Below are 15,082 nucleotides of genomic sequence, written 5' to 3'. Positions count from 1 at the left end.
GATCGGTAGCGCTGACTTGTTTTTATCTCAGTCCAAAAGGCACTAATATTGAAAGTTGGTCTCCCTCTATACTTCTAACTGACCCTAAAACCCAGCCAAAGTAAACACTGAATCTGTGAGGAGGTCCCAGGCAAAATTTGGATGCCACAGCTTATGTGTAATGTCTAAACTTTTCCTTCTAGAGTTGACAATGTCTTAGATTTATCTCTATTATACTGCTGTCAGCACTCATCGATTTTGCACACTCTAGCTTGACGGACCATTTAATTAACATTAATCTGTTTTGAATATACAGTCTGCATAGGTAAGATGTGTACCCTGCTCCTTGTTAAATGCTATCTTTATGTAATTAACTGTTGATAGCCTATACCTCATTTACAGATAAGCTTCTTATGAATTTCCTGTGGTGTGACAATTTTTTTTTGTTTTGTTTCTTGTTTTGGGTTTTTTTGTTGTTTCTAATGCAAGGTCATTGGCAAAGTTGTAGGTGTAATTTCTTACTGTAAAGCCTTCTAACACCATACTGGTAACTGGATTATACAGCTGGTTCTTGAAAATAGGCCTTTGAATCATTTGCCATCTGGTTACTTTGAAGTTTATGGAAAATGGATTTGGTGTCATTCCCCAGATGTCCAACCTCTTTTGCCATTTATGTTAATTGACCCAGTTTGTTGGCCAAGTTCAAAGAAGGAGCAAAAAGTTCATATATTGTAGAGATCAAATTTCTCTGTCTCTCAGAAATGACTGAAAGGCTAGCAGGATGGGTCAGGAGAGCTGGCACTCCTAATTTACTTTCCAAGAGGAAAGGACTTCTTGCAATAGTCAGGGAACTTATAGAAAATCTGAATGAGACTTCTTGTCTTATTTAAAGAAAAGTTTTAATTTCCAGTGGGTATGGTGTTTATTAGAACAGTGAAAATATACATTCAAGATGAGCAACCAACACCAGGCAAGCTGAAAATTATTATAAGGGGTCCTTTAAGAGTAGCTTGTTAAAATTTTTTGTCCTATAGTCAAGGTTAGGAGAGACGAAATAAAGGTTCATTTCAAGTATTTCATGTACATCTGAAATAAAATATAGTCTACGTTCTCAATGTAGGTATCAAACTACAGAACCATGCTATGTAATTTCAATAATTCTTTTGAAAGAGAGGAGTATAATGACTGAGAATTGTAGAAGGTGAACTTACTGACTGTAAAGAACACTAATATTTGAAATATTATAAGATTTGTGGTATGTCTTCCTCTTACAGAGGCTATTCTCTCAAGTCACTGAAGCAAAAAAATTACTCCAAGTTAGGATTTTTTGATTCTAAGATTAACCAGGATCCACGAATTTTTCTAAGAGAACTTGAGAATGGGAACTTCAGTGTGTCTGGGATGCTGCTTACACCATTGGCTATGCAGGCCGTATCTTTATACAGGTAGTCATGGAAAGCAATAATGAGAGGAAACTGAAAAACCACATCAAAGCTGGAACTTCAGGTAAGCAAGTACCAGATTTACCTTACTCCAAAGGTAAATCATTAGCTTTGCCTCAGGACCTGTTTCCTGCTTTTTAAAAGGATTTTCTAGGCAGACCTGTGATACACACCTTAATAACTGCTTTTTTGAAAGACTGATTATTACATGAAGATCTGTGATCCATATGGTAATCAGTTTCAAAATTCTGGATGCTGTTCAAGGCAAAGATGTAATGCCAGATCTAGATCCAAAATCTCTTGGTATTTCACTGTCATTTTTTGACTTCTACAGGCAAAGACTCCACTGAGAAAACAGATGAACAAGGTCTACATGCCTTAATTCTGTCCTGGGAATTGGTAACAGCCGTGTCAGCAGAAATACTGTTTTGCTGGTGAGGCTGTGGACTCCCCTCCTTGTCCAAGCTGGCTGCACTGACTGGAGATATTATTGTACCCCAGCTGCTCATTGTAATCCTGTCTCTATCCATGGCTTTTCAAATGAAAATAATCATGCCACCACTTCTGGGCCATCTGGGTGAACTGAAACCAGAGACCTGGTGGACTGAATCCAGTGGCCATGCTGACAGCAAGTGTAAAAGGGAAGGTAGATATTTTGCAGGTAGATATTCCTACCTGCAAAATGGGGATGGCAACAGCTCCCAGCAAAGAGTAGGCAACCAAGAACTGAGAATGCAATAGCACACTCAGCCTGTAAGGCTGTCAAAAAGCTTATTTTAGGATGGTGTGCTGCTTTGGTTCTTAGAGAACAGGAAGGTTTTTCTAGTGAAAGCAGGTTTAAAGAATTCCATAGACAGTAGTGTGAAAGAATATGTTCAAAAAACCTGCATATAATGAATATGCAAAAGGTTGTGCTGACACATTTAACTTTGGCTGGTTTTGCAGTCTCTATGTATCCTGAGGATAACTTTTATATGGAATATATGTGTGTGTGTATATGTATATAATATATACACACACACACACACACACACACACACACACACACACACACAGTATTTAACATAATCTAATGCTTTTCCTGTATAAAATACCATAAAAAATCTTGGCTTCTTGTGATGACAAATAGCAAAAAAACTTTCAGAGCTAATGCATTTAAATTGACTGATATAAAATGGAGGCTTTTTTTTTAAAGGCTCTGAACATTTTCAGCAGTGCAGACACTCTAATTCATGTTCTGTGCTTAACTAATGGCAGCTGTATTCTACAAAATTGTACATTTGGTCCTGTCTTCCCATATGCTCTAACAGCTAACAAACAAAAGCTCTCAGAAGTTAAAAAAATCTTTCTGAGCTCAGGGCAAAAAAGGTTTTTACACTGATATTATGTTGCAGGCCTTTTATAAATAAATTTATCAAAGCAAAGAAGCAAATCTAAATTTTTAATTCTAACTATGCATGTGATAATTATTAATTAATTGATGGACAGCAGTTGAGAGTTCATGGTGTACTGAATATTAGTTCTGCAGATGTCTCATTTACATTGCTTTCAACATTCAGATATCAATAAAAGTCATTAAAACAACCATTTTTAATTAATGATAGATGAATTTATCGGAGCCTTAATCTTCTAGAGAACTGATACTTAACGTTACTGATGCTAACAGACAGAGTAGTCAGAAGTTTCACTGACCACAGTTTTATTTATACAATTAAGTTTCAAGTGTCCAGGTTTGAAAATAATGTGCCCAGTTTAAGCATACTTTGGAGTGTCATGTCTGGGTGATCATCCTAAAGAGAGATGTTTTTTAAAAAATGTTAACAATTGGCAGAAATGCCCATACCAAAGGGAGAGGAAGAAACCTCCCCTTTTTCCAGAGCCAGCAATTAGTAGGAATTCTATTTACTGCAGTATTTACTGTGCAAAGATGTGTATTGGCACATGGTGTTTCACTCTCATGGTACTAAAAAATTCCAAGAAACTAGCTTGCAATGCAAACAGAAAAATTATGTCAATAACTAAAAAACTAACCAAACAGAAAAACTCCCCACCAAAGCAAAACAAATAAACCAATGCATCTGGCTGTCTGTATTTTAGATTTACAGGAGATTTCCTTCCACATCGATGAATTGTTTCCAGCTATGGAGCAACCCTTTGTCACTATGTGACCCTTTGTGCCTGAAAAAGACAGTCACTATCTCAAAGGCAGACTCTGTGTTCAGTGGGGCTGTCTCATCCTTCTTGATGTTCACAGGAGTTCTGTGACATGCAGAGCATGTACAGTGGATTTAATACTTTTTATCACTTGGACCATCCATGAAAATGTTAAATCAGACTGACCGGTCTTTTACCACCACTCTGCATTTGGTTTTAGAGGAGTTTGAGGGTTGTCCCTGCACCAGGGCCATCAGTTGTGGCACTGCTTGATGCTGTTGGATAATCCTAAAACTAGACTGGGGTTGTCCTTGGAGCACTGGAACACCCCTTCATTGTTTGCAGCTGGACTGTTACTGTTTTCCTCTTTGTTAACCACTTGGCCAAGGGAAACTTTTCATAGACAGTCTTTAGAGTCAGGATTAAGGTCTGGGCTGGCAAGTGCAGAGGATGTGATCTTTTTGTTGTGTAAGAACACTGAGAGAAGTATCAGCCCAAATGACTTTGGGGCAAAAAATTATAGTATTGACAATTTTGTCATCAAAGGGCTTTCATGTGTCAGTTGTTCATCCAGAAAGATTTTGGGGACTGGAAAAAAGGTCAAGTCTGTGCAAACCCCAGACATTTGGTAGCCTTGCTCAAGTGAAGGGTGTCCTGATTTACCCCCAAATTCTACTGCAGTTCTACATCTTGACATGTTGTGGAAAACAGTCAGTCGCTCTAGAAGAGACGTCTCTCGGTCTCATAAATGTCCTCCCACTTTGAACTGCAGCTGACCTCCAGCACCTTGGCCCTCTATGTAGGAAATGTAGCAGAGAGGGGAAACAACTCTGCTTGTGTAAGGGCACCATGTACAACTAACTGCAGAGTTTCAACTCCTTTTGAGCCATATGGACTGGGAGACTGAAATGTTAATGGTTAATGACTCAAATCAGCCATGTGCAAAAGCAACTGTATGTTTTGGTAAGGCCAGATTTGCATGCTCAACAAAAGCCATGGAGGAGAGGTTTTTGTGTGTGGTAGCCAAATCTCTGATCCTCATAAGACAGAGGGGGTGAGCACTCATCACCAAGAGATGACCACAAAAACCAGCCTTTGTTTAGTAACAAGCTGGGGTTTGAGCCGCATAAGGGAGAGGGCCAATAAGAAACAGATTCTACTCAGTGGGGTAACGCATTTTATCAAGCCAATTTCCTCCCTTACACAATTGTCTCAGTTGTAAAATTTCCCCCCTCCTGGGAAGTACCAAGACATTCTAATGTAGGCCTGAAGGTATTCATCCCTTCTGATGGGGCATAACTGGCTCAACTATGCTGGCTGGTGTGAGAGACAGCTGTCATGTCTTAGAAGGTATCATGGGGCCATCAAAGGTCCCCACAGTGCCCCCAGACACATTTCTGAGGCCTGCCACCTCAGAGAACCGTGCATAATCCACAGTGTTGCAAGAGATCTACAGGGTTACATCAGGCAGTGTAAAACTGTCCTCTCAGGGGCGGTACCTGGGCATTCCCACATAAACCTGAATTTATATTAATCCACTGAAGCCTGTGTTTTATGGACCTCCCCTCCTCTGATGCAACAAGATTGTAATGACCACTTCAACCAGCGGCATCGAAATTGAAATGATCACGTGTCATTTCTGGATCCACAGGTGGTGATATTTTCCTCTCCACAATCTACTACTATCCTTTATTTTTCTTTCTTTTCCTTAAATATTTTCTTGAGTGATATCTTTATTCTTCTATATTGTTTTATTACTATAGAGAATAATAACCGAAATGGCTACATAGCTCCTTTCTATTGCAACCAAATTGTTTCAAAATAAACCCTACACACATATATATATTTAAACACTGATCATTCACTGTTTTTTCACTCTAATCCACCCCAAGGGAATCTATTAAAAAGAACTTCAGTTATCCTCACCTTCAGGGACAGGTCATAACACTGAGTTTGTAATTTTAACAACTGTAAGTATTGGGAGTCCAATTCCCTTTCCTCACCTGTGTCATTATTCTAGCATGATGCCAATGAAAGGCTTCTGGCTGCTGAAACTGGGAGTTGCATTTAAAAACAGCAGTCAGTGATGTATCTAACATATGTTTCTATCTGCAAGCATTTATTAGGACTGAGCTGGTAAAGAGGGACATGGAACTAAGCCAGGTAAAAAGGGAAATAGAAATTAATGGCAGGGAGCTAGGAAAAAGCAAAATGACAAAAAGAGCCTGGGAGGAGGAAAGATGATGGAAACAAAAGAATCATGCTGAAACAGAAGGATGCTTTGAAAGTGAACTCACAGACATGGTAGCACACTGGGGAAAGAAGATGTACAGAAAAGGAGGGAAATTAATAATGTATTGCTCCATTGAACTTCAATCCTGAAGAGGATGCTGGAATTATTACTGCAATTTTAAAGTTTTCCAACTGAATTGGAATCAAGCTCTCACTTCACCCTTCACATCCTATTAGGCAGTTCTTAGATCATAGCTTATAGGTGCTTGTAATCTCCCATCCTGACTATGGTGGCTTTGGTGCAGCTTGACCTCCTTGAGACTTGTCTACCCCTGGCACAGACTAAATGCAGCCAGCTCTGCATCCATCTGCAGCTGGCCTTCCTTTTCATCCTATTACTCTGAGTTTTCCCTTATAGAACCTTTCTAACAATTTCTGTGTTTACCTTCTTTTTGCATCATCCCATTCACGGCATTTACAACAAAGGCTTCCATGTACAATGCCTGTCATATTTTATACCATGCTGCCCTCTATAACTTGACTCTCGGTTAAGTCCAGAAAATAATATAATCAAAGAGTGTTTCATGAACCAGAAGCTACTACTTAACAGAGGTAAATTTTCCTGTCAAGCTCAGGAACCAAAATGCAGCTTATTGTAAACTGCATTCTTTCAATTACTTTTCATGAATTTTATGCTTTTTGTGACAAATTTTGCATTTTCTCCACTCGTTGGGAAAATACATACTGTATGGGTGTTATGATCCAGTCCTTTAAATTATTAGAAATATCTCTGCCCAAATTGAGGTGCAAACAATACCATATTCCAAAGTCAATAGTATGGATTTCATTTAAAAGTAAATGAAAGAGAGAGAAAAAGAGAAAGAAAGAGAAAAGAGGTGGGGGGGACAGAAAGAGATTGAAAGACACTGATAAAGTAGAAAATATCACCACTCCCAACAATGTCCTATTGATCCTCTCCATCCAGTCTTCTTGGTGGTGAGGGTCCCCCCCAAAAACATAGAGTCTAATGGACTTATATACATTTAAGCCAGGTGGGAAGGCCCAGGTACCACCCTGGCGGGGGCAGGTAATTTATATACTCTCTCTTGGAACAGACTTTGGATCTGTTGAATAATTTGCATCACGTGCCATACTGTGGTGCAAGGCCTTAGGAATAAGTCTGGGGAGCACATTGGGAAGTCTTTGATGGGTTATGACACCCCCTCAGCTGCTCCTCACATGAACGTCCCATGGATATGGCCTTCCTGGGGTGGGGGGAAATCTGTGCAAACCTGCCCTCAACAGAAAGCCTGAGGGCTGTGGCTTCTCCCACCCCATTGAACCCAGACAGGGATAATTTTTGGAACAGCTGCTGGGTTTGGCTTGCTTGTGGATGCATTCTTCTCCCTAAGCCTTGTTTGCTTTTTGAGGTGATTGAACATTAGTCACCTCTATCTTATCTCAAGTTGCCTTAAGTAGCTTAGTTCACAGTCCAAAGTTCCCCTTAGGAGGCATCTTCAGGGAGGGAAGGGCTTTGGTGATCACACCTTCTTTATACAGTTTTGTCATCATGGGGAAAAGCTCCTTCATAACAATGTTTCAGCCATAACATTTTAGTCTCTGACAACTGGGAAAAGAAAACTATTTCAGCAAGTGAAGACAGTCTTCATGAGTAAAGGTCATAATAAGCAAGCCTTGACTTGCAGCCTGGCTTGCTAAGCTTTTGCTTTAGGCTACTGGGTTTTCTGAATCTCTCCATGAAAAGTAAATTGAAAAGTAACACAAAGGTCATCTGATTTACAACTGAATGAGTTTTGAGACTGAGAAGAGATTTCCCATCTCTTATCCATCTCTTGCTCACCTTTAGCCCTTCCACTGCCTTTACCCCTCCCTCCAACACCAAGGGATTTAAATTTTTGTTCTTCCAATTACTTCATAGCTTGAGGTAAAGGAAATGCTTTGCTGCCTTCATCTAAATGTACTGTATAATGCAGGGAATTAGCAAGAGGTGGTGACACTGACACCTTCTCTAATATTGGAAGGACTCAAGTGCTCCAGTTCACCATTTATGTAATTAGAAGATTTCTGAATCTGACTTTCTTTGGTGAACCAAAGCAGTTGTTACCAGAATCAATTTGCCCCACCAGTCCTTCATCTGTTCACAGAGCAAAGGGCAGGTCTTCAGCAAGAGAGGAAGAGCTGATCACGCTCAGTGAGAAATTGAATTACAGGCACAGCAGAAGCTCTGCTGTAATTTCATTTTTTTCTTATTGCATTCTTAAAATTATTCTGTTGTTGGTTAAAAGTTGTTGTTTGGCTTCAGTTATCTAGCAGTCCAAGATATGTAAAGTAGGCATTTTAAATGTAATAATCAGATTAAAGTGTAACTTGTGAAATATGATCAATATATAATTTCAGCCCTCACTGGACTGTTAGGCATCTGCATGACCATGCTGCCTAATGCTCCCACAGCTGACAGCAAGTCCCATGAGACCTATGACTGAAAGGTCACCTGTTCAAGGTGACAAGGTCAAGACACCTGCTCCCAACTCACCAATACTTACCTTTTTCTCAATATCAATTGGAATAAATGCAGGTTATGCCACCTGATAACCTGCTTACGCCTTCTCTACACAGTCAGCAGCTCTGGAGAGCCATCCCTGGGTGGAACTCCACTGGGTAATGAGGCATTGCCAGCCACTGCTACGACCATGCACCTGACAACCCATACCTCTACAGCAGGAATAACCATCATTATGTATTTTCTTTTTCAGTTTGTTTCTGAGTGCACAAACAGCACAACCAAATCCATACCATTAGACTCATAAAAAATGTTTTCCCCTCTGCAAATAAATGTCAGCACCTGTATCTTTTTCTTTAGCTATTGCCACAACTTTATTGGCTACTTAGATCAACGAGACAGGCACAAGAGTGATTTGGTTTTGGAACAGTCCTAACGTATTTTACCATTCTGAAAACATAGTTTAAGAAATATCTGGCCAAACTTTCCAATCAAGGATGAACTCATCTGTTCTTTGCAGTTTTAAAATAGGGAAACCAAAATGCACCCGTGAGATCACTTGCCCTGCCACATCTAACATAGCCCACAATGTGCACAAAACCTCAAGAGGAGGAAAGCATCAGCATCCTCTCCTTCTGCCTGGAGATGACTCTCGTGCAAAACCAAAGAGCAGATATTTTCAATTCAGCAAAACAGTTGTGTTGCTCTGTGGCCACTCTGCTATAGAGCAGCAAAAAAAAAATACCTCTGTCTTTTACATCACCGAGAAGATGCATCTGCCCATCTTCAGGGAATAGCCCTGTCCACAGGAAGTGCTGCTTTTTACTTTTCTCTTTGAGATACCTGTACCCCATAAATCTTATTATCCTTCTCTGTCCATCTTTTTAAATATTTTTAAATATTCCCTCTGGAAATCATGTCTGTGTTTTCCAGAACATTTGCCTATTGTGTCCTGTTGCTCTTTCAGATCTTAACAGGTCCAAATGCTGCGTCCCTTCCCATCCTATGGGTTTGCATGCTCTCCCTGACAGAGACTGCTGCATGGCTGTGGCAGCTGTGTGCTGCAGAACCTGCAGATGTGCTGTAACATATCTGCTCTGATTATGGGCAAGAATGGGCAAAAATAAGGCACAGAAACTTACGGCTGATGTTCCTAATTTTTTGTGTCCCATTTTTCAATTTGAGCATGTACTTAAAGCCACAAAGTCTCCCAGGAAAAAATCTTCACTCTCTTCTGCCTCCCAATATGTTGGAAAAGAGAAGAGGGCAGATTCTACATTAGAAGTTAGGCTCCTGCCAGGTCACTACTCACATTCCTTGGTCAAGGCTGGTCCCATTTCTCTGCAGGCCTTGACCCAAGGGAATTGCCTTGAAAAGATCTCTGGTCCCAGGTTGCAACACCTGGTTTTCTGCTAGACACAGATGTCTCCCTGAAGGCAGCATGCTAATGGTACTACCCTACTGTCTGTCTGTCTTAATGCTTGACCTACATCTAGAGATGTGTTAGAAAACCCATGGCTCCTTCATGAGTCCTTGGAAAGTAAAATGGGCATTTTTGATTAGTGAAGTAGTGGTGTGTTCTGATTATAGTACCTCTGCTTAATGCCACATTTGCCCACACTGGACAAAGATGTCATCTAGTCTGGAGTGTTACAAATACTACAGGCCACTAACCACAGCCTGCAACTAACAAGGCTTGAAATTTGCCTATTTACATGGCTGATAGATGAAGACTAGAGTTGCAGTACAGGTCTGAAGAGCTGCAAGTATGACTAGTAGAGTGTAGTACCCCTTCACAGTGCTTGCTTTACTGCTGGGTGGATGAAGGGAGAAAAGCAAAAATGCATATGTGAAGGAGCCTGGGAGGGGAAATAGTCTTTGGAGAGTCTTCCTAATCCCAGGCATTCAGCTCTGGCCACTGGCTGTCAGTGTACCCTCCATAAGCAAGTGTGTGCAGAGCATGTCCTCTCTCTAAAGATGGCATTGTCTGCCCTTCAGCCTTGCTCCCCTCACCAACAGCAAACATACCAGCATCAGCTCACTAGCAGAGAAATGCCATAGTGCTGGCTAGGTCAGGCAGCTTAGCTCTGACTTATGCTGAACTGGAGATAAAGTGTCACTGCCATGGCTACAGACTGGCCTTCGGAACAAGGAAATGAATATAGACAGGATGGATGATCTGATTTGGTCATAGACACTCTGTAAAGGATGAGGACCAGCTTAGTACCAAGGGTAAATCTAGTGAGCTACTCAAGACCGAAGACTTGTTTTAGGGGAACAAGGATGTTCCACTCTGGGGTTTTATTTCTAAGTGAAATGGTTTCCTGATCTGTGTGTACCAGGCCTGGGACAGATTCGTACAACCAAACCATTACTTACGAGAAAACAATGCTCATCCTCACCACCTTTGCTGCTATTACAGCAGAAATAGAGATGAGTAGGAGAGAGCTGCTCACTGCAGCACTGCATGTCACAGCATTGGGCACAGTTACTATCCCTTGTGCTTGGTGGCAAAGAGCAAGGAGGGGGCAGAGTACATGGGCAAACTGGAATCCCAACTGGAATATTGTCAGCTGGGACCACTTGCAGTTGCTTTGAAACCATCTGCCTGCCTCCAAACTTCTCCTTGCAGACAGATCAACACATATGGATGATTGTGGACTAGAACCCCTGTGAGAAATTCAGTCTAACAGTACAAACACATTGTCTCATTATACATTGCTGCTGACAGTGTTAAAAGAACTAAAGTAATATTTTGTTTTTCAGAAGTCAGGCTATAGATATCTATGATTAGGAACTTAGCCACAAAGCACTGGAAGATTACTAACAAGATCATATGAAAAAGCTATGAAATTCTGTTACATGGGTTTCATGCCCTAAAGAATGCAAGTTTTCTCCCTCTCTTGGATGAAGTTTTGTGAGCAGAATCTTTGCTGAAAGAAATCCCAAATACTTTTCCATCAACAATGCATGGTGTCAGTGAATATGTTCCTATCTGAAACTGAGAAAATGGAAAGCAAGGCAGCTGTGATGAGGTTACTAGTAAATTAGTATTTTCCTATTGCAGTGTCTAGTGGGAGGTGAGAAGTATTGTTAATTCTCAGTCTCCCCCAGTGAATGGAAGCTGCAATCAGTTCATGACACATTGTATCTGCTGCTGTTTCTGCCTCAGAGAAGGACTCCTCACTTTCTCTGTGCCACTTTCTCACTTTCTCTGTGTGGGGTCACTCCCATGGCAGACAGTCTGCCATGAACTTCTCCAAAGCGGGTCTTTCCCACAGCCTCCAGTGTGGGTCCCTTCCCTTCCAGCAGTTCTTCAGGAACATGCTGCTCCAGTGTGGGCTCCCCTCAAGGACACAAGTCCTGTCAGAAGGCTGCTCCAGCATAAGTGTCTCACATGGTCGCAGTCTCCTTCAGGCTCCATCCATAGCTGCACAGGTTTTTCCCCTTCTTAAATCCATTACCCCAGAGGTGCTGCCACTGTCACTGAAGGCCTTGGCCTTGGCCAGTTGCAGGTCCATGTTGTAGCTGCTTGGCATTGGCTCCATTGGACATAGAGGAAGCTTCTTAGAGCTTCTCACAGAAGCCAACCTTATAGGCTTCCCACTTCCAAAATCTTACCATGGAAACCCAATACAAAGACTTAAGAAAACTATTCAGTTATCTTGCAACTTAACATTTTGCAATGCTGCTTAACATTCAGCTACAGTAAGTGAAAGCCAGCACTGGCTACTGTGCTGTACTTATTAAAGTTAACAGAGCACTACAGAGAAAGATTTATGGTTACTAGCAGGGAGGGAGGAAATGTTTCCAGCAAGAGGGAAAAGAAAACCATTCACAGGGCAAATGTTACTTTCATTTAGTTTCTGTTATTTATCTATGGCCCCAAACTCAAAATATGTGATTCTGAATAAGAGGAAGCCATTAATTAATGAAATGTAATTTCATGTAGTCAAATGAGCCACATTCATTACAAATTGAAGTTTTATACAATTGTCTCAAGATTGATCCATAGATTTAAACACTAAAAGACATGAACTGCCTATATTACACAGATTAATTTCACTACGCTTGTTGAAGTTGCTTAGTGGTCACACATGTATGTGGGAGATCCTTTGTTCCTATTAAATCCCTAAGTGTGCTGTTGCACTCTTTTGACTGCTGTATGATAGTCTGCTTAATTTTGGCATAAAGCACAAGGACACACAGGTTTATGTAATAATTATATTTCTTCAAGACTTTATCAAAAAGGCATATGTACATTTATGTACCTAGCATCATCTAAGTTCCCCAGCCTAACTGTGTATTGGAGTGTTGCAGAAGAAATTATTTTGCTTTTGCCTAATGATGTTAGATACGGAGGGACAATTCTGGGGTTGAGAGCTGGAGGAAGCAAGTTGATAGTAAGTCCAGCCACTGCTTAGCTGGAATCTCTCCTGATTCTTCACTCTTCTGTGCCAACACAGGCTTTTGAATGCCTCTCCTTTAAAGTGAGGACTGGTACATGCCTTCCACACTAAAGCAATGATAAATAAAGTTCAGTAAGAGATAATCTTTTTTTTTATGCCTCCACCTATTATTTGCCATCAATTTCCCATTTGATAGAGGTGATTTTCCTGCACCATCTGTATTTGGACTTTGCTTTGAAACCTGAAGAGGCATGAAAGAAGTCTGCTGTAGAAAGGCAGACTATTTCTAGTGTTTATGCTTTTCAATATTGGTAGTAAGAAAGAACCTCTGAGAACGCTGACAGAGAGCATTGGGGATAAGGCTGAAGAAGAAATAAGTTTTTGTTATAAGTGTAATGTTCCAGAATAGGCTTGAAAAGATTCTTTTAGTAACTTTTCAACTATGCTCACAGTTTTATCTTGTTTTTTGACTCAAGTGTTTAGCCAGTATTCAGAGCTGTGCTCAATTAGTTTGCTGGTAAGGGGAATTGATTTTTACAATAAGGTCTTTCTTTAGATAAATTCAGTTTATTTACGAAGGAATCTACACAGTGTCCTACTTCTAAGGACTTACTAAGACCAAATATCCAGTTCACTTCCTCACATTTTCCAAGCTGTCCTTTCCATTGACTTTCACCTTGGGAGCTCAGCATTCTCCTTCCCCACACAACTGCAGACATGGGTCCTTGGGGTGATGGCTCTGATCTCCTGCCCTCCTTCCCTATGGCCTTGGATAAAAGATGCACATATCTGCTGTCAGTCCATCTGCTGGTCCATGAGGCTTAGCTGTGCTCTGGCCCTGCCATCCTGCCATCTGGCCCTGTGAATATATGTTTCATTTTGTGCATATTGTGGCTAGCACCTGCAGAAACTATAAGAAAAATATGATACTTCCTGTTCCAGCTGATGTGCTTATGGAATTTCTTCATATGTGTTCATGCTCATATTACACAAGGCATCCCTTCAAAATGAATACGGAGGCCCTTTTCACAAATGAATTTGGAAAGGAATATGAATACCATGTATGGGAAGAAATGTGCATGTCCCAGTGTTACTGATGAAGTTTTGGTTTGGATCATCACTGCTAATAGTTCTGAGTTCCCCAGCAATCAAAATACACCAGTGGGGGCTATTTAATTTTATGCAAAAGTATTATAGATCTTGATTTTTAAAAAACACAATTGGATTATTTCAGAGAAAATATTGAAGAGTTTAAAGCAAGGGTGAATGGGGAAATTCCTAGAGAAACAAAGAGACTTCTGCTGGTCTGTTTATGGGAAAATTTCAACATGAGAATTGAAGTAAATATCTTGCTTGGCAATAGTATCAATGACCTATAGTTACAAAAATTTCTTTTTATTATTTTTTAAGCGGTAGCAGGTAACATTTTATGGTTTATAGAAGGAAGTTAAAGATTTTAAGTTAAAATCCCAACTGTGGTGTTACTTTGATACTCTTTTAATTCTGAGACTGTTGCCATTATGGGCATTTATAATGAATACAAATTTTTGTAATTTGAAGAACTATCCAAAGAAACCCAGACCTTATTTTGCAACTAAAATATCAATATTTAGCAGTAGTCAAAAGGTTGCATTCTAGCTTTGATACTGCAGCTATGTATTATTCTAATATAGTAACAAAGATTTAACCAGTTTAGTTGCCAGTTTCAAAAATGTTGACTTTTAAAATACAGTGAATGACTAGAGGGGAGGAGACAACCTCAATAGCTCCTTTACATTGAAAATGTTCATGGTGTGACTTTCCCTAGCTTTCCCCCAGGTAAGGACACTGCTGTTGTTTACATAATGCTGAACTTGTTTTTTCCTGCAGGGAGTGCATGACACACGAGCTGAATGTTTTCATAAATGTGAGAACAAAATATGATGGTGTTTAATTTTCTTACATTTGTAATGGGACTTTGTTGATTGTTCAGCCTTGAATTCTTTTATTGAATGTTGCCTGTTACAATGGAAAAAAATTACATCTGTTTTCTTTGTTTTCAGATCAAGGAAGAACAGTGTTTGATTATGTACTGATTATATAAATCTGGAAACCAGATTTATAATCAGTACTCTTCAAATAAAATGGCAGATGACTGATCTGTTATTTAGGTGTTCCCTAGAGTTAGCAATATAATCTCTAAGTACGCTATTTCAACTCAATATTATTTAGAAAGATGTAATTTCAGATATTATCATTTGTATACCATTAGACCCAAATTAAGAAATGGGCATTTTATTTTATTTTTTTTATTTCCATAATTTTGTATCATCTGATTAGTGAAATTCTATCTTCTGTATCGCAGC

Source organism: Serinus canaria, chromosome 2 (assembly GCF_022539315.1).
Source record: "Serinus canaria isolate serCan28SL12 chromosome 2, serCan2020, whole genome shotgun sequence".
Lineage (NCBI taxonomy): Eukaryota > Metazoa > Chordata > Aves > Passeriformes > Fringillidae > Serinus > Serinus canaria.
This window is presented reverse-complemented; position numbering follows the sequence as displayed.